Genomic DNA, 25930 nt, shown 5'->3' with positions numbered 1-25930 from the left:
TGATCGCACGAATTTATTATTAAAAGTGCAACAGAAACTATTCGTGTGTGTGTCTACCCCTCGCGCCTCCCCTTCCCCCTGCCTCCCCCCCCCTCCCCTTCTTCTTCTTCTTCTTCTTCTCTCTCTCTCTCTCTCTCTCTCTCTCTCTCTCTCTCTCTCTCTCTCTCTCTCTCTCTCTCTCTCTCTCTCTCTCTCTCTCTCTCTCATTTCCCCTTCTTCCACCTCACTATCTTTCCTTTCTCTTCCTCCTTCTCATCACCTCCTTCTCTTCCCTCTCTCCTATCCCTCGCACCACCCCCTCCCCCTCCTTCTTCCTCTCTCCCCCCTCCCTCCCTCCCCCTCCCCCTCCTCCTTCCGCGTTGACTGGCCGGGTAATGGATGGTCGTGTGGCACTCGGCGAGGCACTAAACGACACATCTGAGCAGCACATGGCACTCCCTCGGGCGTGTCGAAGCTCGGGACTGATTACCGTGCCCAGGGACAGTGCCAGGGGAGGGGGGAGGGGGAGAGGGAGGGGTGTGGGTATGGATGAGGTGGGAGAGAAGGGGTTGGGGCTAGGAGGGGGTAGGAGGAAGATCGAGTGCCCTGGGGAGGAGGGGAGGAGGGAAGGGGGGGAGGGGTGTGGGTATGGATGAGGTGGGGGGGGGTAGGGGGAGGGAGAGGTGAGGGGGAAGGGGAAGATCGAGTAGGTTCTTGAGGCGTTCGTAGTTAGCTGTGTGCATTTTTGCGTGTGTCTGTGTGTGGATTTGCACATATGCACACTTGATGTATTGTGCGTGTGTGTGTTTGCGTGTGCTTGTATTTTCAGGCATGTAGAGATAAATGGGTTGGCCTTTAAGCGCCGTCGTACGCGAATTTGTCTTGGAGGCTCAGAGGGCCTTAGAGCTCTTAGAGGCCCTGGGAAGAGGCGAGGCAGGTCAGGGCGCGCGTGATCTCCTCTTGGTGTGTTTACTCATTGACTCACTTACTCATTGGTCGGCCGGTATTCATTCATCTGCAAGTTCACATGTATCTTGAGTACGAGTCCCCCCCTCCCCCCCTGTTCCCCCGCCCCCTCTTCCCTTGGCGCGGCACCCGACCCGCCCTCGCCGCCGCCAGCGACCCATGACGTGTTCTGCGGCCGCCCGTGTCGAGGGCCGCGGGCGGCATCTGTGTCGGCACCTCACACGCCCGCCCGCCCGTGACCGCCCACACCCGCACTCGATAACCGCGTCACTCCGGGGTTCCCTGCACGCCCATGTGGTGGAAAATGGGTTGCCGGGCGGGTGGGTGGGCCGGAAAATGGGCGTTGAAGTGGGTGGGGGGAGGGGGAGGGAGGGGGAAGGGAAGGGGTAAACGGGGGGGGGGGGGAGGTGTCCTTTCGGATGGCGTAAAGAAGTTAATGAGACAAACACACGAAAGAGGATTTCCCTCCTTGTGTTCCTCTCTTTTTTATCCCCCTCTTTCTCTCTCTCTCTCTTTCGTCTGAGGAAACATGAGACGAAGAAAAAAAAACACGGGTTAATAGAAATTATAATTATCTCTATCATTATCTTGTTGTTCCTCCCGTTTTGATGTTTTTGGGATAATCTCCGCTTTTTTCTGTTTGTTTTTTGATGTCGCTTCTGAAGATGATAATGATTAAGTTGACGGCAGAAATAATGTTATGAAATTAGATGAAATATAACACACAGACGATAAGATTGTACTTACACGGACTCAGACACACACACACACGCACGCACACATACATACACATACACACACACATACACACACACACGACGCACATGCTAAATCTGTCACGAGATAAACATTAAAAAGAAACCAAATCCGGACCACATCGAAAAATTCCCGTCTTGTCAACTTATTTTTCGTGTAAACTTAAAAAAAAAGAAAAAATCCTCTCTCTCTCTCTCTCTCTCTCTCTCTCTCTCTCTCTCTCTCTCTCTCTCTCTCTCTCTCTCTCTCTCTCACTCACTCTCTCTCTCTCCCTCCCTCCCTCCCTCCCTCTTTATCTATCTATCTATCTATTATCCAATTTTTCAAGTCTCTTTCCGCCCCATATGTGTATGATCAAGACCCCGCTAATTAAGGGCCTAATTCGACCCTCTCAGTTGCAGAAAAACAACAACCCCTTGCTGCCCCCCCCCCCCCCCGCCCTTCTTAAGACAGACCCGCGGAGCCGAGGAAATAAAAAAAGAGTAAGAGAGAAGGAGGGAGAGCGATAAAAAAAAAGAGATGGAGAGAGAGGAAATAGACAGACAGACAAAAGAGAGACAGACAGACAGAGAAGAAATAAATAAAAACAATAAAAGAAAAGAAGAGAGAGAGATATAGACAGACATAGGCAGAAACAGAGATAAAGGGTTAAAAGGTAAAAGGGAGAGAATTAGAGAGAGCGAGAAAAAATGAGAGAGAGGGAGAGAGAGACTGAGAGAGCGAGAGACTTCTTGTCGGGGACTTAAATTCGAGTTTGACTAATCGCTTCCCTGAAGGAGGTTCGTCCCTTCCATTTATAAAGGCTCGACAAGGGGGCTGGGAGGCGGGTGGGGGGAGAGGGAGAGGAGGAGTGGGAGAGAGGAGAGAGGGGGAGGGGAAAGGAGGAGGGAGGGGAGGACTGAGGAAAGAGAGGAGGAGTGAGAGAGAGGAAGGAAGGATAAGAGAGGGTGACAGAAAGAAAGGGAAGGCATAGAGGGCGAAGAATATAGAATAAAAGGAGTGGACAGGGGAGAAGGGAGACGGAGAAGGCCCGAGTGAAGGGTTAGGGAGGGAAACCTCCGGCGAGAGGGCAAGGGAGGCCAAGGGAGGCCAGGGGAGGGGGGGGGAGGCGTCGGGGGCAATCCGCTTCCCCGGCCAAGACGCGGACTCACCTGCGCGCACCTGACTAATGATCGTCGCGGCTCCTTCGCCGCTGAACGACTTCGTCTCGTCTTGTTAGACGTAATGATCGAGCTGCTCCTTGGACCCTCCTCTTCCTCCCCTCCTCCTCCCCTCCTCCTCCTCCCCTCCTCCTCCCCTCCTCCTCCTCCTTCTCTTCCTTTTCTTCACTTCCGTCCTCCTCCTCCCCCTCCTCCTCTTCGTCTTCTTCCACATCCTCCTCCTCCTTCGTCGCCGCCGTCGAGGAGGCGAGGGAGGCCGGCCAGGGAGAGGGCGGCGTTATCTCGTTATCGTGAGAGAATTTGCGTTCGCCGAAGAGGGAGACGTATCGCGTTTCGGGGCAAGATAGGGCGAGGCGATAGCGTCGTCCTGCCGCCCCGTGTCGCTCTTGGCGCCTTTGTTGTCATTGTTGTTGTTTACCTCTGGCACGATTCGCGATAAACCCTTCCACGTGAGTTTCGTCTATCTGGGGTTTATTTCCGATTCTGGGGGAGGGGCGAGGCGAGGGGGGGGGCCTCGCGCGCCGCCTCCTTCTGCGCTCGTCCTTGTCCTCCGCCTCGCCAGCTCGTTTCACACAGACTCCCCTCGTTCCCCTCGCTTGCTCTTCCCCTCGGCTCTCTCTCTCTCTCTTTCTCTCTCTCTCTCTCTCTCTCTCTCTCTCTCTCTCTCTCTCTCTCTCTCTCTCTCTCTCTCTCTCTCTCTCTCTCTCTCTCTTTCTCTCTCTCTCTCTCTCTCTCTCTCTCTCTCTCTCTCTCTCTCTCTCTCTCTCTCTCTCTCTCTCTCTCTCTCTCTCTCTCTCTCTCCTCTCAACCCTAACCGTACGTGCCAGGCTCTCACCCCTCCTCCTCCTCCTCCTCCCTCCTCCCCCTCCCCGTCTTTCCCCCGCCCTGCTCACTCCCAGCCAGTCCCGGCACCCTTCCCCTCCCTCTCACCCCCCTGCCGCCACCAATCTCCCGCACCGACTCAGGTTGTGGATCGCCGGCCATGCGTTTGGCTGCCCTCGGCGACACCCGCACACAAAATATCGCGGAAATTCGCCTCCGCTACAAGGTCCAGCACACGAGTGGGCTCTCCCTCTCTCTCCCTCCCTCCCTTGCTCTCTCTCTCTTTCCCTCGCTCCCCTTCCCCCTTCCTCCCTGCCCCTGCCCCTAGCCCTCGCCACCAGCAGGAGCTCGGCGCCCCTCCCGATTCCCCTAGTCTGCGGCGGCGGCTTGACTCGTGCACAACATCGGCGGCGCGAACGGTCCTCGGGGAGAGGAAGGGAGAGAGAGAGGAAGGGAGAGAGGGCGAGGAGAGATGGAGAAAGAGGGGAGAAACGGAGAAAGAGAGGTTCTCAGAACTCTTCTCTTTCCTCCTCTTCTTTCTCCTCCTCTGTCTCCTGTTCTTCGCCTCTCTCTTCCATTTCTTCCTTTTCATCTCCTTTCCTCTCTCTCTTCGAAAGTGCCTCCCGCAGAAACCGCTTGTGTCGACCTCTCGAATCTCTAGCAAGTCAGCGACTGGGATCATCTTCCACTCGCAATTACCTCAGAGAAAAATGGCACTCGAGCCACCCGCAATGGCCCGCGAGTGCCGCATTCATCGACGAGCAGTGCCCGATCGCGGGAGCTGCGAAGGAGCCGGAGTCCTGCAGCGAGGAGGCCCGGCGGAAGCGCCCGGGGACCCGAGCTCCTCCGCCTCGCCGCCGCGATCCCTCGGCGGCGACGACACCGGGGCAGCTGATCGATAGGACCTGCCACGGGTATGCGAGTGTGGCGTCGCGGGGAGATAGATGCGGACGCGGAGAATGGGAGAGAAAGAGACAGAGAGAATGAGAGAGGAGAGAGAGAGAGAGAAAATTGGATCTGTTCCGTATCGGTTTCTTGGGTATTGTATAGCTGGTTCCCACGCGCTGTTACCCGATTACCTGGGAGTGGGCGCGGAAGGGCCGCCCGCTCGCCACAGCGCAGGTAACCCGATGCCCGCTAGCCCTCGTCCGCTCACCTGTCCACTCAGCGCGATCGCAAAATCAACCCCTTTTTTCTTTTCTCCCTTTCTCTTTTTTCTTCTTTTTGTGAACGGGTTCATTACTGGAAAGTGATCGGCGTCTCATCCGGCCGAAGACGGGATGGAAAATTCCTTTTTTAACTTTGCTTTTCTCATGTAGGGGCTGATTGCGTAGATTTTTTTCTTGCTTTTTATGATTGTCTATTTCTTTGTTTCTTTGTGTATCTATGCTTATATATATGTATGTGTGCATGCTTGTACATGTGCACACGTGTATGCACATGCATCTATGTACAGAAAGTGCCCCTCCATATTTCCCATTGAGCTCCCCATCGATTTCTCTTCTCCCTTCCGCGTGCCCCCCCCCCTCCCGGCCCTGCATCTGAGCCAACTGTTGCAAGCACATTCGCAGCTTGCACGCAAGCAGGCCGACCTTCACCCACACCCGCACACGCACCAGAACAGAGCGGCGGCCGAGGCAATCCGATCACGTGACCGCAAGCAGCCCCGCCTCCGCGTGGACGCAACAGAGCAAGCACATCATCGTTTCCCACTCGCGGTGTTCGCGGCCTGAGAACCAGAACGGGTTAGGCGGGTTCGAGGACGCTCCTACGCGCCCTCGGAAGGCCGCGAGGAGGACCTGTCCCCGCGCTTTCCCTTACTCCTACGCCACGGCCCGCGCGAGCAGGTCGTCCGGCGGCCTCGTACTACTACTACGCTCCCTCGTACGACGACCCTCCGTCGCTAATTCCCTCCTCCTCACCTCCCGCTTCCCTTTTCTTTTTTCTATTTCCTCTTCCTCCTACTCGCTCGGATCCAATTATCCGGGATTCCTTATCCTCTCCGTCCTCATCCTGATCCCAATCCTCGTGCGACAAAAAAGTGTGTTTTTGTTTTGTTTTTGGCGAGTGTGTTTGGCTCGAGTGACAGTGCCGCGCGAGTGACGACAAGACTTCAACTCCTGGAGTGGCACGTGGAGTTCTCCTCAAGGAATGGAACAAAAGAACAATGAAAAAAGAGAATAAAGTGGGGGATATATGAAAGAGATAAATGAGTGTAAAGACAGTCTCTCCCCCCTATCTCCCCCCCTTCCCCTCTTCTCCCTAATCGGAAAAGGAAGACGTGATGGTCACGTGACTAATAAACAGATCTCAAAATTGTGAAGCGAAAAAGAGGATAAAGAGGGGGCACATAAATACCTAAATTGTATAATCCGCGTCCCTTAAGTAGCCGAGAGCCTAATTCCCTCCTTATAATAACATTTGGGTTCCATGTCTTACGGCTGAGCGGGGGGGATAATCTGGGGCTGTCCCCCCCCCCCCCTTCCACCCACCCACCCCGGTCCGACAGCGAGAGAGCGACGAAGAAAACTGGAATTGCTACAGATTATCAGGTCAAACTATACTAAAAAGAAATAGATCATGTATTAGTACTTTCGAATGTCGGCGGTTGCTACTCTTTCAATTAGGAAAAAGTTAGATGATTTATACGAAAGAAAGAGAAAATTAAGGGTAGACAACATCAAGGCTAATTAAGGCGTTTCATTAGTTTTACGCAATTTTAGGCGCAAAGTGAATAAACCTATTAACTGTTTAAAACGACCCAGCCGATAATGCGCTAATCCTTAAATGTGTGACCTAGCGTGACCTCCGCTGATCCTATTGACCCCACGGAGGGAGAGCAGCATAATCTCACACCCATGTTGCGACGCCCGATTTTAAATGGGCGGATGCGGGGGGTGGGGGTAGGGGGCTCATCTCTCCGCCGCCCAATTAAACGATTAAGGATTAACTTCATTTGCTCGGGAATTTGGCTGGATGTTCAGAAAGGATTTTTTAAACGAATTATATTTTTTATTCCTGTTTTCTTTTTTTCTTCTTCTTTTTTGTGTGTATTATGGAGGCCATAGGAAGTAGGTTTTAGTTTGGTTACGTTTAAAAGGAGTTTTTCCAAACTTTTCCAAATGTCCCGCCGGTCATTAATATCTTGAGTCCGCCCCGCCCGCGCGCCCCCGCTCGGCCGCCGCAGACGATCGCTTCTCCTCGGAGCGCCTAAGCAGCCAGCTGGAGCAAGGCGGGAGTTGACAGCTAAATTGGCCTCATTAAAGCCCCGATCACCTGCCCTGACCAGCGCTTCCTGAGGCCCCGTCGCCCGCCCTCGCCCTCTCCCCTTCTCCTCGCCGCCTCCGCCCCTCGCCCCTCCCCCTCCCCGCCCCTCGCTGACCTCACATTCCCCTCCGTCTGACCTTGACAGAGACATCCTCCCTCACCCCCACCCCCTCCTCCCCCTTTAGTGACCTGGCCTTTGTTGTGTCCGACGTCGGTTGACTTCATCGGACTTTTGTTTTTCCCGAGCGTTTGTCCCGTATTGTTGAGAGCCTCTGGCCGCCACTGACCCCCCCCCCTCGCCCCTCGCCCCTCCCTGCTGCTTCCTCTGCCTGCTGCCCCTGGACCGTCCACTTCCCGCCTTCTCTCCCCCCCCCTCCCACCCTCCCACCCTCCCAGGCATGCTCGCTTCATATAGAGACGTCGGGCGGGCGAAGGGCAGGCGCCGGGACCCCCTTTGTGCTTCGGCCCAAAAGCCTCTTTTGGGGAAAGAGGAAAATAAACTCAAAACGGCTTTCTCTTTCTCTTGGAAGGCGATGTGTGGAGGTGCGTTTAAAGTGGCCTTTGTGGCCGGGGTGGGCGGGGAAGGGAGGGAGGACAGGGAGTAGGGGGAAGGGGGTCATTGAAGAGTCAATCAAGGTCCTAATTACAACCAGAAGCCACGTGCCTGCCCGCCCTTGTGCGCCTCATGTGACCTCGTTTCGGGCGCGGTTTGAAATGTGACCTGGCGCGGCCGCCGGACACGACGCTTTCAATTGCCAGGTGATGGATCGGGGGCGACGCGGCGCATGCGCATGCACAAAGGGTCAAAGGGAGACGGAAAGCGATTAGAGAGAGGAAGTGAATGGGGAGGAGAGAAAAGAGAATAGGGAGAGAGAATGAAGGAGGGGGGAGAGGAGGAGCAAAAAGAGTCATCACACACTGCCTTTTATCTTCGTCCGAATCCGTGAATAGTAAGCGAGCTAACGGTCTTCCAGGCGGCCATCACCGGTTCTCGCCGAGCCCGTCCTCGCCGGAGCCGATGGGAGCAGATAAGGCTCCTTAAGGACTTTCTTCGCGGCGAATGGACCTCTTCGAGGGGCCCTGACACGCGCCGGGACAAAGGCCGTGCGCGCCCTCGAGAGCGCCCTGCGGTTAATGCGCTGTGTTCATGTTTGTTGCTCTTGGAATCGCCGGATCTGCAGCGAGGAGGAGGTGAGGCGAGAGAGAGAGCGATCGGAGGAGAAGAAGAGGAAGAGGAGGAAGACCTGGACGCGAGAGGGCGAGCGAGCGAAGGAGGAGCAGGAGGAGGACGTCGCCCTCGAGATGTTCTTCGGGGACTCGCCCGGCGCCGCCCTCGGCCTCGCCGGCTTCCCGCTGCTCTCGCACCTCTCGCTGCCCGCGCTCCTCGGCAGGCACGCCGCCGTCAGGCTCAGAGGTAAAGCCAGCCTTTTGGTCTTGCACGCGCGCGCACACATACACGCGCACACACGGACACACACACACACACGGGGCAGGGATCCCCGAGTGCGTAATCTCTCCGCGGCGAGGCCCTCGGCCGATGGGCTCCGCCTGCAGCCGCACTTGGGCGTCACTGCGGCGAAGGCGATGCACTTCCACGAGAGACCTCGCGGTGCCTCTCTGCGGCCGTTGCAAGCCGGGTTGCAGCGCCCGCGAGGGATTCTCCCGGGGATTCCTGCGCCGTGTTCTCCGCCTTATCGCCTCCCGCTTGATTTTCCGAGTCATCTCCTTAGCCTTAAATCCGCCGACATGACGCCGGACAATCGGAGGGAGTCATTACGCCTCGCTCTTCGCCCGATACGATCTCGGCGAGGCCCGGCGACGGAACGGGGTACGTTTCCTCGGCTTTTCTCCCCTCCGGTCTTCTTTTCCCTCTTCCTTCTTTTCTTCTTCTTACTCCCTCTAAACCTTCAGGCCCTTCTTGTTCAATCGAACTCTTACCCTCTTCATATTTTATCTCTCCTATTTCCCTTTCCCTTTTCTCTTCTTACTCACTGCTTCTTCTCTCGCTCTCTCTTATTCGGCAGCGACAGGAAGAACCGGCCGGCCGCTTCTCGCGCGTCCCGCCGTCGCCGACGAGCGTCTCCGCGCGACCTAATGAGAGCGAAACGACCCGGATCGATGACTTACGCAGCGAAGCAACGGCGGATGGGCAGGAGGCCGCTTGCGGTGGAGGGCTCCTGCGGGAGGGTCGGGGCGCTCGGCTCGTCGGGGCTCGTTGTGCTTTTCACTCGTCCTTTGGATTTTTTTTGTTTTGTGATGGCGATTGTTTTTCTCGCTTGCTCAGTCGATCTCTCTCTCTCTCTCTCTCTCTCTCTCTCTCTCTCTCTCTCTCTCTCTCTCTCTCTCTCTCTCTCTCTCTCTCTCTCTCTCCTTCCCTCCCTCCCTCCTTGCGTGTGCGTGCGTGCGTGCGTGCGCGTCGCCTCGCAACATCTACAAAGCGGCTTAAAGAGCTTCAAAGATCTGCCCGGACTTCAAAGCCCGCGAGCCTCCCTCCGCCCGAGCGAATGGCATAAATCCAATTCGCTCTTTGGATTCGCCCGATATTTCTCTCCTCGTCGCTTCCCTCCTCCTCTCCTTTCCTTGTCTTCATTTCTTCCTTCTCATACAACCGTTCCCTTCCTTTGTGTATCCCGCCTTCCTTTACTGCTTTATCTCTTACTTACCTTACTTATTCTCTCTCTTCTGCTTGTTCCTCTCCTTTCTTTTCCTTCTTCCTGTTCCACCATCACAACTGACACCTTCTGCCCTTCCCACTCTCCTCCTCCTTTTCATCTTCCTCCTCCTCCTCCTCCCCCTCGCCCTCCCCTCATTCTCCTCCTCCCCTTCCCCTCCTCCTGCTCCTGCTCTTCCCCTCGTACCTCGCCGACGCCTCACAGGAGGCCTTGTCCCCGCTGACAGCCGACGAGGGCGTGGGGGGCGGCGGTGGCGGCGACTCCTCGTCCGCCACAAGTTGTTTTCGCGGCAACAGGAGCCGGAGGGAGAAGGAGCCATTGTTCCGCCGCGGTTCTAATCTGGGCCTCATCTCGGGCGTCCGACGCGCCCTCCTCCTCGGGCGAAGCCGCTCGTTTCACCCAGGATGGATCTGCGCCCGCCCGCACGCCCGCACGCCCGCCCTCCTCATCCCGCCTGCATCTGCGTTCAGCGGAGCGGTCATTATCGTAATTGGTCTTTAGTCATTAGTTGCGCCGTCGATCGCTTTTCGTCCTGAGCAATCGTCATCGCGGTTCCTGCAGGATGTCGAGTCCTTGGAGAAGGATTGGGAGCAAAGAGGGCGGGGTGGAGGGTGAGGGGTGGGGGGGGGCGGCAAGGAAGAAGGGCGGCATCCGGGAGATAATGGTGTCAGAGGTGCCAGGCGGGTCACGTGATCAAAGGCGGGCCGCCCTCAGAGGCCAGGTCAACTGTGTGTCTGACCCTGACCCGACGAGGCGTCACGTGACACCGCCGTTCGTCCGACAAATGGAGGCCTTTCGTCGGGCGGCGAGGCTTCCGATGGGCGGGAAGCCAACGGCCTTTCCCACGGCCTCGGGGCGCCGCTCGCACGCAGGAGGCCGCGGAGGCACGTCTTTTGCTTGTCAGATTTTCATTTTTATTGGTATTATCATTATTATATTTCCTATCGTTAAAAACATACAACTTTCATAAATGTTATGCTGTAGTAGTTGTCCTCCCCCTCTCTCTCCTCTCTTTCTCTCTCCCTCTTCTTCTTCTTCTTCTTCCCTTCCTTATTCCACACTCCTTTCTTCCTTCCTTCCTTCCCTCCCCCCTTCCCTTAACCGCCACTCCGCCCATCTCCGCCCCCAGAAGCCCCGTGGGTTGAGGGGGCGGGCGTGGGGGGGGGGGCGCCATCGCACTCACTCCCTCTCATTAGCCCCATCAGTGCCACGTGCCAGGGCCTCGGCGGCGCCCCGAGTGCCGCGGCCTCTCTCACTTTTAGGCTTTATGACCGATAACTCGCTCCGGGGCTTTCGTCTCCGAGGGGGGGGTGGAGGGGGGGTCTCTCCATCTCTTCCTCTTTCCTCTTGCTTCTTGGTCGTTATTTTGTTACGGCTCTTCCCTTTTTTTATGCTTTCTTCTCCTTTGTCTCTTCTTTTTCCTTCTTTTTCGCAATTTTCTTCACTCTTTACATTTTCTTATCTCCTTTTCTATTTACTTCTTTCTTCTTTTTCTTCCTCTCCATGTTCTCCTTTTTCTCCTCCTTAAACATCCGTTCCCTCTCCTCCCAAATTTTCAATTACCATTACACTTCCTTTCATGCTCTTCACTCCTCCTCCACTTCCCTCCTTTATCTTCCTCCTCATCGCGCAATCTTTATCCTCCTCCTTCCCTTATCGGTTATTGCCTTCTCCCCAAATCATCGGCGTTTGCCCATCGATTCCTCCCGCCGTTGACTCTCTCTGACACGAAATTTCAATTCTTTCGTGATCGATTTTCGTTCCTGTTATTAGTACGTCTTTGTGGAGTGTTCTTTTCTCTACTGCGGATTCGGCGTTATTATCGCTGTTATTGTTATTATCGTTCTGTTACGGATTTGCTCGTTCGTTATTTTCTCCTTCGTTCGGGTTCGTAAATCACTCGTGGCGCAGGAATCGTGTTTGCTTTGCGTTGTGTCGGAGGAGCGGTGTTTGTTCTCGCGGTGTTTGCAGAGGAATTATGCAATAAAAGTAATGTTTTAAGCGAGTTGTTATGCGCGGGGGTTGTTCCCACACGCACACACACACACACACACACACACACACACACACACACACACACACACACACACACACACACACACACACACACACACACACACACACACACACACACACACACACACACACACACACACACACACACACATAGTTAATCTATTTCATCATTCCACATTTTATTGATTATTAGGATATTTATTTTCCACAAACTTCTGAAAAGGATCTTAAAGGGGGTAACTAAAGCTAAGCCGAAGACATGCATTCATTCTCCTCTTTCTCCTCCTCCTCCTCCTTCTTCTTCTTCTTCTTCTTCTTCTTCTTCTTCTTCTTCTTCTTCTTCTCCTCCTCCTCCTCCTCCTCCTCCTCCTCCCTCCTCCTCCTTCTCCTTCTCCTCCTCCTTCTCCTCCTCCTCCTCCTCCTCCTTCTCCTCCTCCTCCTCCTCCTCTACCTCCTCCTCCTTTTCCTCTTCCTCCTCCTCTTCCTCCTCCTCTTTCTCTTCCTCCTCCTCCTCGACGGGACAAAGCAGGTTAGCTTAGTCGGGAGTCTCGATGGCGAGAAGAAAGTGCTTTCCCACATCCTCCCGGTCGCTATGGTCGACTACATTACATTTCCCTCGACTTTGTTTCCAAACTTTTGCGCTGTTATTCCAGTTCGACAGGAGTTCTAGTCATAACATTGCGAAAACCTGTTCTGTTTTGCGAAATGGTTTTCGCGCTGAAGGAGGCGCGGTTCGCCAAAAGGGATTGGGATTCGGTTCGCGGTTCCAATCGGCCGCGGGTTGGAGGACGACATGATTAGGAGGGCGACTGGGAAGCGCCCTTTGCAGTCACACGCTGCGAGTGAATGGGGGAGGGAGAGAGACAGACAGACAGACAGACAGAGAGAGTGTGTGAGAGAGAGAGAGAGAAAGAGAGGCAGACAGACAGACAGAGAGTGTGTGAGAGAGAGAGAGAGGATTAAAAAAGAAAGGGAGAAATAGAGAATCGATACAAGATGCAAAAGAGCAATTTGGAGAACAAGTGCGGAGGGCGAATGACGCTGCAGTTTAATTTCATGGCCGCAAATGCATTATCGGTGTCTGTTGTGGTCCCTCTCTTTCTCTCGCTCTGTCTCTCCTCCCTCGGCAATTTGTCACTTATGTCATAATCGAGGCCCGTCAGAGCATTTTCCCAGCGAGGGTGCGCTCTCGCTCTCGCTCTCTCTCTCTCTTTCTTTCTCTCTCTCTCTCTCTCTCTCTCTCTCTCTCTCTCTCTCTCTCTCTCTCTCTCTCTCTCTCTCTCTCTCTCTCTCTCTCTCTCTCTCTCTCTCTCTCGCTCTCTCTCTCTCTCTCTCTCTCTCTCTCTCTCTCTCTCTCTCTCTCTCTCTCTCTCTCTCTCTCTCTCTCTCTCTCTCTCCCTCTCTCTCCTCCTTTCCCTTCGCCTTAATCGCCTGGAAGCCCCATCGCCTCGTGTCGCCTTTTCGCGCCGGGATTTCGGCCGAATTCATCGGACCACTAAAATCCCATCACAAAAACGCAAATAAACCACATTCATGGTTCGGAATTCCATCAAGACTCCCGCGGCCGCCGAGGGGTAACCGACTCGGACTTTCGCCGCAATTTCCGCGGCTTCTTGGGCCTCCCGCGTGCGGCGGCGGCGCCCCCCGCGCCCGGGGGCCCGACGGGGGCCTCGGCAGGGCGTGTCCCCGAGCCGATAACCTGCGGGATCCGAGCTGCGCCTCGGATAAAGCCGCGAAAATTGGATAAGGAGCCGAGAGCGGCACACGCGCTGGCAATTCCGATAAAGTTGATGGGAGCGTTTGCACCCTCGTCGCCGCGTCCGCCATATTGTGAGGCCACGTGACCTCCCTCGGCCACTCAGCCGCCGGGGTTGCTTACACCCGCGGGGGGAGGGGGAGGGGGGGGGGCAGGCCGCTGTGCATTTGTTTGTTTTTGATGCTTCGTTGCCGCCCATGCGGAGGCGGGGATGGGCGAGGGGAGGCAGAGGGCGAGGGATTAAAGAGTTGGCGAAGATGGCCTCTTAGGAGTGTGTTCATGTGCGTGCGTGTAAAAGGCTATAAAGATTGTCTTAGTGTGATCCTGTTTAAATATTTATGTGGATTATAGAAATTAGGGAAGTTTTTCCGCAGCGACCGAGTGTTCATTTGGTGTTTTAATATTCATCACGTTTCTCCTCTCTCGTTTTACTTGTTTTTCTCTTCTGTTTCCCCTCTTCTTCTCTTCCAATTCACCTCTCCTTTATCGCGTGTCTCCCCTTTCGTTCTCATCCCCTACTCTTTTCTTCCTCTCTCCCCTCCATCTCTCTTCCTCTTCCTCTCTCACGTCCACGTTTTCCTTCCTGTCTCCCCTTTATTCATCTATCCTTCTCTCTTTTCCTTTTCTTCCTCTCCTCTTCTCCCCTCCTCCTCTCTCCGTTTCCCTCTCCTTCTCACTCTCTCTCTCTCTCTCTCTCTCTCTCTCTCTCTCTCTCTCTCTCTCTCTCTCTCTCTCTCTCTCTCTCTCTCTCTCTCTCTCTCTCTCTCTCTCGCTCTCTCTCTCTCTCTCTCTCTCCCTCTATCCATCTTGCCCCTTCTCTCCTTCTCTTCCCCTCTCCCTCTTTCTCTCTCTCTCCCCTCTATCCATCTTCCCCCTTCTCTCCCTCTCTCCCCCTCTCCCTCTTTCTCTCTCTCTCCCCTCTATCCATCTTGCCCCTTCTCTCCCCTCGGCTCCCCGGGTCACACCCCAACGGCCCTGGTAACATAGTAATCACGGCTGTCACGTCATTACGGACAAACTTTGCAAACTTGGACCAAAAAAGAGCGATTGCTTGGTGGTGGATGGGCGGGGGAGGCGGGAGGGGGGGGAGGGGGAGATTTTATGTATATATATTTGTGTGTATATATGTATTCATATTATATTGTGTGTGTGTATATAGATAGATAGATAGATATAGATATAGATAGATATAGAAATAGTTATAGAAATAGATATATGCATGTATGTATGTATGCATATACGTATGTATTGTATGTATGAATTTATGTACATGCACTCTTTTCGACTTCGATTTCGAAAGAAGAATCAGGGATTATGAGAAAAGCGGATGAATTTAGAAAAAATATCCCGGTCTGTCGATAGATAGCTGAATGGATAGATACAAAAAGGGATAAAGAGGGATTGGTAGCAGACCCAACGGCCCTTTTGGCAAGTAGGAGTAGACAGGAGGAAAAGCAGAGGCCGTTCCAGAAAGTAGAGTTAGACAGGAGTAGACGCGTAGACCATTGCTGAAAGTTGGAGTAGGAAGGAGGAAAAGCAGAGATCGTGTCTGACAGGAGAGGTAGATGTGAGTAAAAATCAGGGACCGAAAGCAGGAGCAGACAGGAGGGAAAGCAGACTTTTTCCTGAAACTAAAGGGAGGCAGGAGTAGACGCACAAACCGACTCTGAATGTCTGAATGTAGAATGTTTCTGAACGTGGAGGGAGACAGCAGGCGCAGGAACGGCTTCTGAAAGTAGGTTCAGCCTCGTCTCTTTCGTCGCCCGGTTCGGTGGAGAGAGAAGGGAGCGAAACAGAGGAAGGAAGAAGGAGAATAAAGAAGAAAATGAGATGGTAATGGACCTCGGAAAGGTCGGCCGAGGAAAACTACGAATGAATAGGGAGAGGGAAGGGGGAAATGAGAGGGGAATGGGATAGAAGAGAGGGGAAGGGAGGGCGAATAAGGAATTGGGGGTGAAGTGAAGGAGAATATGGTGGCTGATGAAAGGTGTGGAGGGAAACGAAGAAGGAGGAAAGGAGGGAGAGGATGAAAAATAGGAGGAGAAGGAAGCGGAGATAAAAAAGTAAGAAAAGAAAGAATGGAAGACAAAGGAAGAGAAGAATACCAAAATAATACATTGAGAGAAGAGCGAATAAGAAGAGGGAAAACAAACAGAGAAGAGCGGGGGGAGGGGAGGGAGGAGGGAGAATAGGTGGGGGGAGGGGTAGGGGTGTGCTAGAATGTGTCTGTGGAGCGGGGGGGGGGAGTAGGCAGAGGCAGAGGAGTGGAGCACTTAGCTTGTTAGGGCAGAGTTGATACAATTATTGTCAAAATAGGGTTGATAATGCTGAGTGAAAAGGGCCCGACGTAATAGACTTACTCCCCCCTAACAACTGCCTAATGGACGGACAAATTAAAGATGCAACAGTCAACTGGAAATTGTCTGGGTCTGTTTTGGTCGTGAGCCAGATTCGCGGAATCTTTTTTAAGGCTTTCATTATCCCTGCTTTCATTTTCGCTCATTTTCCTGCGCGATCGGGGTTGTTTTTGACTCTCTCTCTCTCTCTCTCTCTCTCTCTCTCTCTCTCTCTCTCTCTCTCTCTCTCTCTCTCTCTCTCTCTCTCTCTCTCTCTCTCTCTCTCTCTCTCTCTCTCTCTCATTTCATCTTTTCGCCAAGATCGTTTAGTCTCCCGTGCGAGTCCTGGAAGTAGTCTAGAGCGTATTCTTTTTTGCGCGATGACGAGCAACTGGCATGAAATTTACAACATTCTCCTCCTGATGATATCTACATAGCATAAATATCTCGCGTCCTTGTAATATAATGGAGTGGATTAAAGAGAATGGATCCGTTCTATCGGCCTTGATCGCTCGAGGAATATTGTTATCGCGAATGTCAATTAGTAATCCCGTTTTTCGTCTTGTTCTGGTTTCTTCCGAGAGGGAGTAATGGCGGGGATGCGGTACAAGGATTGCCCATTTATTTGCATCCTTTTTAGTTTGCCTTTTATCTATCTGCTTCTGTATATTTTTTTTTTTATGTCAAATTCATTTTGTGTCTTTGATTTAGGTGTTTTTAAGTGGATTTATATTCTCTTTCATTCGCTGCATGTTTGTGTCTTCCTTCTTCCTGCTCTCTCTCTCTCTCTCTCTCTCTCTCTCTCTCTCTCTCTCTCTCTCTCTCTCTCTCTCTCTCTCTCTCTCTCTCTCTCTCTCTCTCTCTCTCTCTCTCTCTCTCTCTCTCTCTGTCTATTTATCCACCTATCTTTTTATCTATCTCACTGCCACACACCACAAGCAGCAGCGCCACCACCACGCTCTCCCTCTCTCTCCCTACCACATCCTACCGCCTCTGCCCCAGCGCGTCGGGCGGGCGAGCGAGAAGGATGATCAGCATCACTAAATAACAAGAACAATTTTACCTTTTTGATCTTATTCTTATCTTTATTCTTGTTCTTGTTCTGTTGTTGTTTTTTCGTTTTGGCTTTGGACATCTGTTTGCTGTGTATGTGTGTGTGTGTGTGCATATTTGTGTTGCCGTGTGTACGTGTCCGTATGTGTTTATGTGATACAAATGTGCGGACAATTTCGGACAAGTCTTTCAACGCTTTCGGACAAGTCTTTCAACGCTTTCGGACAAGTCTATCATCCCGCGTGACTTTTTGTTGTTTTAGGCGCGTGTGTTTTGCCGCTGTTGTTTTGTGCCCGACTCCTCTCCCTGTCGGGCTCCGTGTGCGTGTGCTCGTGTGCGTGTGTGATAAAACGCGCGTGGATTTATATTTGTTTCCGTTGTGTGTCTGTGTCTCTCCGTGTACACACGTGGCATGGAGGACGGAAAGGGGGGGAGGGAGAGAGAGGGTGGTGGGTGGGGGAGGGGGGGAGAGGAGGTGCACCGTCTCCCCCTCCCCCTTTGAAGGTCCCTCCCCCTCCCCCCTCCCCCTTTGAAGGTCCCTACCCCCCTCCCCCTCCCCTCCCCGCCCACCTCCCCCTGCAACTGGCGCGTGTTCCCTGAGCCGTAGCCATCTCCTGCCCCCACTTCTTTGCCCGCCGTTGATGCTGCTGCTGATGATGCTGCTGTTCTGTTGCTATTCTGTTGCGCCGAGATCCTGTCCCCACGTATTTGCCCGCTGCTGTTGTTCTGCTGCTCCTGCTGTTGCTGTTACTACTGCTGCTGCTGCTGCTGTTGCGTTGATCTCGTGGCGTGTTCTGTGTGGGTGTGTGGGTGGTAAGGGGGAGGGGGGTGTAAGGAGGGGGCGAGGGCGTTCAGGTGTTTTGCGTTCATCGTTTTTGTCTGTCTTATCGCCAGGATTATCTGAGGGAAACAGTTGTTGTATCCCCCCCCTCTCTCTCTCTCTCTTTCGTTATATTCATAAATATGTAGAGAGAGAGAGAGACAGACGGATAGATAAATAAATAGATAGATAGACAGACAGATAGATAGACAGATAGAAAGAAAGATAGAGAGGTAGATATAAATGCAGTATACAGCCGCGCACATGAATTAATCTTTCTCTCTCTTCCGTATGCCTATGGGGAGCAGGGGGAGGGGGAGAGGGGGGAGGGGTCAGGTTTCTTCAATATCCCTTCCTCTCCCCTCTCCCCGCCCTCCTCCCCCCCTCCCCCCTCCCCCACCATCACACGGGATTTTCCCCCAACCTCCGTACAGCATAATAATGTTTTTGCTGCAGAGTTGATGTGGTTTAGATGGATGCGGCGATGTTGGGGGGAGGGGGGTAGGGAGGGGAAGGGTCCGGGAAGGAGAGGGAGGTAGGGAGAGAGGGGGTAAGGGAGAGGAGGGGACGGGAGGAGAAGGGAAAGGGGAAGAGGGTGAGGGGAACTGGGGAGGAGGAAGGAGAGAGGGGGTGTATAAGGGAGGAGGGAGGTAGGGAGAGAGGGGGTAAGGGAGAGGAGGGGACGGGAGGAGAAGGGAAAGGGGAAGAGGGGGAAGGAACTGGGGAGGAGGAAGGAGAGAGAGAGAGGGGGGGGTGTAAGGAAGGAAGGGGAGGAAAACAAGGAGAAGAAGGAGCAGCGTTGTGGCAATGTATACATATGGCGGAGGAATTTCTTTAATTATTTCTTGTCTCTTCGGGTCTTCCCTTTTCTCTCTTTTTCTCCCTCTCTCTTCCTCTTCCCTTTTTTCCTTCCGTGCAAAGGAGGAGGATCATCTTCGCAATGAATCGGCTGCTCTTCCTTAATCACTCTCCTCGTTTGGGAAGAGGGAGGGGGGGGAGGGAGTTCGAGAGAAAGGTACTTAGTGAAGAAAATGTGAACAGAGAGAAAAGGGAATAGAAGAGAAGATGAACATGGTAGGAGTAGAAAAGAGTAGATAGAAAAATAGATGAAAGACAGATAGAAAAGATAGAGAAAGCAAAAAGGATAATCAGAAATAGTAAAAAGATTAAAGGAGATAAAGAAAGAAGAAAGCGAACAGACGAAAGATAGAAAATGAGTGAAATGATATCATTTTAATGTCGAGCGAAAGGGGGATAGAGATTAGATGAAAAAAAAACACCCAGAGAGAGCGAATGAAAGCAGAAAGCAAGAAACAAGAAGAGGATGAAGAGGAGGAAGGAAGAAGAAGAAGAAGAGGCAGTAGAAGAAGAAAAAAGAAGAAGGAGGGGAAGAGGATGAGGAAAGAAAAAGAAGAAAAGAAGAAGGAGAAGAAGGGGAGGAGGAGGAAAGAAGAAGAAGAAGAATAAGAAGAACCAGTAGAAGCAGAAAAAAGAAGGAGGAAGGCGGGGGGGAGGCCGCCACTGAGCCACGTTCGCGGCGCCTCCGCCTGGAGCGAAACCTTGGCGGGAAAGGCGGCCAAAACCTGCGCCATGAAAACGCCAGTAAAACTCACACTAAAACTTGTCTGTCCTATTTCACAAATCATATAATTCACATTCGGATATCGCTCTGCTCGATAACATCCCTGTCCCTCCCTTCCCTCCCTTCCCTACCTTCCCTTCCCTCCCTCTCGCCTTCCCTCCCCTCCCTCCCTCTCCTCCGCACCCCTCCTTCCCTCCCTTTTTCCCTCTCTCTCTTACCCGTACTCCCTTCCCCCTCCCTTCCTCCTCCCCCTCCCTTCCCTTCCCCTCCATCTCCGAATTCGCTCTTCTCCCCCCCCCCCCCCCCCCCCCCCCGCTCCCCCTCCCTCGAACAGAAAGTTTACACATAACGAACTTTATTTCGTATTATGGCTGCTCTCACGTGCCTGTGTGTTCTGGGTCTCTGTGTGTCTGTGCACTTGAGTTTTTATCTTGTTTTTTCTCTTTTTTATTGTTATCTGTTATCATGTAGGGATTTACGATCGATTTCTTAAGGAGGATAGTGTTGCTGTCATGTCATAGGTGATTGTGATAAAAAAGAATAATAATAAAAAAAAAAAATGACTGCGACGAGAGGATGGAAATGTCACATTTGCATCGCCCTTTTTATGCCGTGTGGCGTTACGCTTTCGTACATATTCATACATTTCATTCATGATTTCCATTCATAAATTCCATTCAGTGGGCTTGACCGCTATGGGAGTACACGCAGTCTTACTACAACGATGTATTCTCGTTTTGCTAATTGAGACGAGTCGGGTGCTGCAGTTATTATGGTTTTATTGCCGTAAGTAAATTTCAGCAGAAACAGCAACATCTGAATAAAAAAGCAGGACCAGTAGTAGCAGTAGTAGATGACCCCCTCCCCCGCCCCCTGTGACCCCCCCTCCCCCCTCCCTCACAGGGGCCAGACCGTAGGGAGAGGGCCAGGGGAGGGAGGGAGGGGTGAGGGGAAGGGGGAGGGCGGGGGGAAGCAGCTCGGTCTGGGCTTCAAACTTCAGAAAATGGGCGAGTCTCTCACAATTTCCCACACGTCCTGCGCGTCGGCTTCGCTCCGGCAAGCGTGAAACACCAGGAGGAAGCCATTTTTACCCATAATCCTCTCTGGTTTTGCCCCAACACTGCGCCATCCTGCTCATCGCGAGCGGCCTGCCACGCCGCCGCTGCAGGACGGGGGGAGGGGGAGGGGGAGGGGGAGGGAGAGATAAGGAGGAGGGGGAGGGGGGAGAGAGATGGGGGAGGAGCAAACGGAGAAGGGAGGGTATAGGAGAGACAAGGAAGAGAGGTGGGGGATGGAAGGGATAGGCAGAAATAGAAAAAAGAGAGAGAAAAGGGGATAAGAAGGAGAATGGGAGAACCATGGAAGAGATAGATATGGAGAAGGGGAAAAGTAGAAAGCAAGGGACAGAGAAAAGGGGGAGAGAGATAAGATAAGAAAGAGAGGGAGAGAGAGAAACACCGAAGGAGCCTTGGCCTGAGCGACGAAGGTGACGGCGACGAGGGGGCGAAGGTGACGGTGCTGACGGGAGGCGCCGAGGGGCCGCGGGCGGGCGGTGCCATGTGCGCAGAGATAGATAGGTAGATAGACAGACAGAAGTGCGCGTGTGTGTAGACTGTGGCCATATGATATGTTTGTTAGTGTATATGAACACAGGATTTATATAAAAGATAGATAAGAAATAAGATAGAGCGAAACGAGTATTTTTACTTCAGTTTACATGTCATGTGCCACACACACACACACACACACACACACACACACACACATATATATATATATATATATATATATATATATATATATATATATATATATATATATATATATATATATATATATATATATATATATATTCTGGTTGGCGCAGCGAGTCCCGAGTCCAAGACCTGCTTTAAAATGATTCCTTCATTACTCTCTCTTATCACACTCAGCTCCACATTCCACGTCAGAGAGGCACCCCCCCCTCTCCCCTTTCCCTTGACGAGTGCCAGGGGGCGAGAGGGGGGGGAGGGGGGCAAGGGACACGGGGGAGGGGGCGAGGGCCACGGGGGAGGGGGGCGAGGGACACGGGGGAGGGGGAGGGGGGAGGGGCACCGGCAGCAGCAAATGCCGTGAGCTCGAGAGACTGAAAACTCTGGACTCAAAAATGTGTCTCAAAGTTTAATTAGTGAGGGCGTCCGCAACCCCCCCCCCCCTTCCCCCTTCCTCCCCCTCCCCCTCCTTCTCTTTCTCCTCCTCCTGCTCCTATTCCTCCCTTTCTTCCTCTTCCTCCATCCTCGCTTTCCTGACCCGTCTGTGGAAAGAGAATGAGAAAGTGAGAAGTAGGCGGAGGAAAAAGGAGAGAGAGAGAGAGAGAGAGAGAGAGAGAGAGAGAGAGAGAGAGAGAGAGAGAGAGAGAGAAAGATGGATAGGAAAACAGAGCGATCCCGAAAGAGAGAGCGAGAGCCTGGCCGCCACAAGACGAAGCCGAAGCCAGGGTCCAAAGAGGCGTGTCGCGGATTCGGAAGATGTCTCGTTTTATAATTCGGCGGCTCCGTTCCGGGCGAAGCGCGTATTATTCTGAAGGGAAAACCTAAGGAAAAAGATTTACCCAAAATGTCAGACTAATAAAATTAATGGCATGCTTCTTGCGCTGTGTTGTTTCATATGGCCGATGTCTTGTGTGGTTTCTAAGAGATTGAATTCCTTTTTTTTACTTCTTTTTTTTCTTTTTTTTTTGCGTTTTACTTATGCGAATGAAGGGACTGTTATGGGGGAGGGGGGAGGGAGGGGGGGAGGGGGAGACTGACATGTTGGGATGGAAAGTTTTTTTTTTACTTTTTGAACTTTTTTTCTACTCTTCCTTAAAGAAGGAAAATATGATGGTGGAACTACTACGATTATCGGCGATTTCTCTTGTTCTTTTCCTCTTTCTCTCTCTCTCGTCTGTCTGTCTCTTCTGTCCTTCTATCCATCTCTCTCTCATTCTCTCTCTCTCTCTCTCTCTCTCTCTCTCTCTCTCTGTCTCTGTATCTGTCACTGTCTCTGTCTGTGTCTCTGTCTCTTTCTCTATCTCTTTCTCTGACACTCTCTCTGTCTGTCTCTCTCTCTCTCTCTCTCTCTCTCTTCTCTTCTCTTCTCTTCTCTTCTCTTCTCTTCTCTTCTCTTCTCTTCTCTTCTCTTCTCTTCTCTTCGCTTCGCTTCGCTTCTCTTCGCTTCTCTCTCTCTCTCTTCTCTCTCCTCTCTCCCTCCTCTCTCTCTCCTCTCCTTTCTCTCTCTCTCCTCTCTCTTTTCTCTCTCTTTTCTCTCTCTCTCCTCTCTCTCTCCTCTCTCCTCTCTCCTTTCTCTCTTTCCTTTCTCTCCTCTCTCTCTCCTCTCCTTACTCTCTCTCTCTCCTTTCTCTCTCTCTCCTTTCTCTCTCTCTCCTCTCTTTCTCCTCGCCCTGCCCCTCCCCTACCCTTCCCCCGCCTCCGCCAGGGGCCGGCCGCCCTGGCCGAGCGCGCAGGGACAGAGGTGACATATGTTCCTCCGGCCCTGAGGGACGCGGTGGCAGGACCCGTGATTCCAGATGTTTCCGCGGCTCCCTCGCTGGATGCTGCTGGCGGAGGCGGCGAGAGGAGGAAGATGAATCACTCGTGGAAACATGAATCCATTTTAGTCGGATCCGAATGTCCGTTTGGCGCCCCGTGAGTCCCGGCGGCGGAGGCGCTGGGGAGGCGCGGCCGCGGCGGGAGGACAGCGCCGCGCGTGTTATTAACTGAGTGTTTTACTCCCGTGCGGCTCGCTTTGTCCTCGCAAAATCCACCATGAAGTTATCAAAACCCTTGACTCCATCAGGTCAAATACCCGCCATTGAGAGGCGCTCAACTATGCTCAAATACGGCCATTCGCGCGGATTAGCCAGTTGCCAGCCAGGCTTTTCCCCGGATTCTTTCCCTTTGTCGCGCGACGCGTTAGGTCGCCGCTTCCCGCTGCCCTTAATTCGCCATAATTCATTTTCACCTCCGTTCAGCGCCTTTATCGAAAGAAGGAAGAGAGAGAGAGAGAGAGATAATAGATATATACATAGAGAGAGAGAGAAAGAGAGGAACAGAGACAGAGAGAGAGAGAGAGAGCGATCAGGAGGATCAGACGAAGCAGCGAAAAGGATCAGGAACTCAAGAGGGATCAGTGGTTAACAAAAGAAGATCGTTGACTCCGGACGATCCAATTGAGGAGGGATCCAAGCCTCTAAATTCTCACTTCACGGCATTTTGTGCTCATTGAGACTCTATTTGCTTTCTCCTGTTGACGTGACGACTATATTTTCTGATTCAGTCTCGCTCGCTTCACTTGTATAGCCGTTCGAGTTGCAGATTTTTTTTTTTTTTTTCGTTCTTTTTTCTGTTTATTTTTGTAATATTTGCTGTTGTCGTCTCGAATCTTCAGAATGGAAATGGAGCGACGAGTAATCTCTGAATGACGGCATTTTGATGCCTCTGGTAATTCGGTTTTATTGAAAGGAAAGTATTTGGGAGAGATAAATACCGTGTATATTTTTTTTAATACGTTAGTCCCGGCTTGTAAGAGTAGCTTGAGGAATTTATGATTACGATGTTACTGTCCTTGTTGTGTGCGTGCGTGTGTGTGACTGCAGGTAAACCTCACTTGTATTTCTCTAATTTCGCTGCCCCAGGTCCCTCCCCCGTCCCCCCTGCCCCTATTTTCGGACCCCCCTCCAAGGCGGCCGCATCGGCTTGCAGGGACACTCGTCGGCAAGCTGGATAATTACAAGAATTAATTACACATTACTTAGTCGGGACTAAGCTCAGCGCAGCGGACCCTTTGGTGGAGGCCCGGGCGCAGCGAGGGCGCGGGCCAACACAGGGCTACGCAACACCACGCCGATTAAGGTTATCGGCCCGGGATCTGGGCGTGGAAAAAGGAGCCTTAGCGCCAGGATGCCGGATAGCGCGTCTTGGGCCCCGCCTCCGCCTATCCTTCGCCGCCTTTGAGCGCCTGCTTGCTATGCGGGCGCGGGCGCTGCGTGCTTAGGGCCGGAATGAGAAGTGAGGCGGAGGGATCGCGCGCGCCAATTTGCCCTCGGAGGGGGGGGGGGAGGGAGAAAAAGTAGAGAGAGAAGAATAGAGGTAGAGAGGCAGAAAGACGAGTTTCGGATAAAGAACGAAAGAGGGAGAGAAAGGAAGAGAAATAATAGGAGGAGGGAAGGCAGAGATCTTGGGAGCTCCCTTTGTGCGCCGCCGTCGTTATCGGCGGCGAAGCCCGATCCCTTGTTCGCCGAGATCGCGTCCCGCGCGCCCGCGCCCGCCCTCGCCCGCCGCCGCGCTCATTCAACATTCAAATGAGTCATTGTTTGCATTAATTAGCTTCTCCCAGGTATGTGTGTGCGCCCAGGTGATCTGCGGCAGGTAGATTCCTTCCTTCCTCCCTCTCCGCCTCTTCCTCGTCTTCATCCTTGCTCGCTTCCCCTTCTCCGCTTTCGCCTCCTCCTCTTTATCACCTCTGATTCCTCCTCCGTTCGGGGATGTTGCCTTTGCGACGCACGGAGAGAGAACTTTCTCGGGTTATTGATGGGAGAGGAAGAGAGGGAGGGAGGGAGAGAGAGAGAGAGAGAGAGAGAGAGAGAGAGAGAGAGCGAGAGAGAGAGAGAGAGAGAGAGAGATTGCATTCTGCATCGCTTATCTTCAATCTCGTTTTTATGGAAGGGTTTCCAGTGTATTTAAAGCAGCTATAAACCGTCCGCCGTACGATGCGTCCCTTTAACCGGACGATCAGATACGGCCGCCCACAAGGGCGCGCGTCCGGCCTCCAGCGATAACACGGCCGATACGGGCGCTCGCGGGCGCTGACAATGAAGCCTCGTCAAAGGCGCTCAACCTAAGCGGGTTTTAGGCCGGTTCGGGAGGCGCCGGGAAGCGCCCGCCGCCCTGTGAACTCTGCGCCGTCCCGCTGCACGAAGCGGCCGCGGGCGGGGCAGCCTGGTTGCCCTCGAGCCCTGGGCGTAATGGCGGCCGGGTTGCACTCGCAGGGGCGGGGGCGGCGAATTCGACGAAGGCACAGCACTGGCCGCCGCGGCGCCGCCCGTGGGAGTGAGGCCCCGGCTCGGCCCTGCGACTGCCGTGGCAGGCGAGCCAGCCGAGGCGCAGCAGCGAGGCAGGTGTGTCCGAGGGCGGAGGCGCAGTCGGGCGTCGAGGCGGCCGCAGCGAGCCACGGCGGCTCCCGCTGCGCCGCGGCACAAGGACTGCGACAGTGTCACGCCCTTTGTCTCTCGGGGTCGTGATCGGGAAGCACGAAGTGTCCGGGGAGGCGGCGGCGGCGGCGGTGCAGCAGTCGGCAGCGCGAGCGAGCACGGAGGACAGTGGCAGCGAGGCCGTCGGGGGCGGGGTGGCACCCGCGCCGGTGCCTGAGCCCGCCCGCTCGGTGCCATATCTGGCTGTGGTTGCCATGGCTACGGGATGGTGGGCCGCCGGGCGACACTTGATTCCCGCCCCGGGCGGTCACGTGGGATGACGTCAGGCGTCAGGAGCCAATGGAGGGCGGCGGAGGGGGGCGGCGGGCGCGGGGGGGCGGATCCGCGGGCCCGAGCGCGGCGCTGATTGGTCGGCGCCGCTCCCACCAGCCACACTCAATTATCCCAGCTGAATCGCCCGACACCGACTGGAAACCGTGATTTAGCGGGAAAGATATTCAAATAAGGACGACACAGTTGGTCAAGCTTGACTAGTGCTAACATCGCCAGCAGCGGTGCTCACGCCACGGCCAGCGA

The 25930-nt window shown here is 53.5% G+C and overlaps 1 protein-coding gene across 1 annotated transcript in view; it reads left to right on the top strand.

The window, feature by feature from the left end:
• The window catches only part of LOC113809382 (paired box protein shaven), a gene marked incomplete in the record, with an annotated part of 56030 nt that continues 30100 nt past the window's right edge, over window positions 1-25930 (top strand). The window contains 1 exon segment of the mRNA XM_070117410.1: window positions 1-6.

This window comes from Penaeus vannamei, chromosome 40, assembly GCF_042767895.1.
Source record: "Penaeus vannamei isolate JL-2024 chromosome 40, ASM4276789v1, whole genome shotgun sequence".
NCBI classification, from domain to species: domain Eukaryota; kingdom Metazoa; phylum Arthropoda; class Malacostraca; order Decapoda; family Penaeidae; genus Penaeus; species Penaeus vannamei.
The sequence above is the reverse complement of the archived record's forward strand: the minus strand, read 5'-3'. Positions and strand labels throughout refer to the sequence as shown.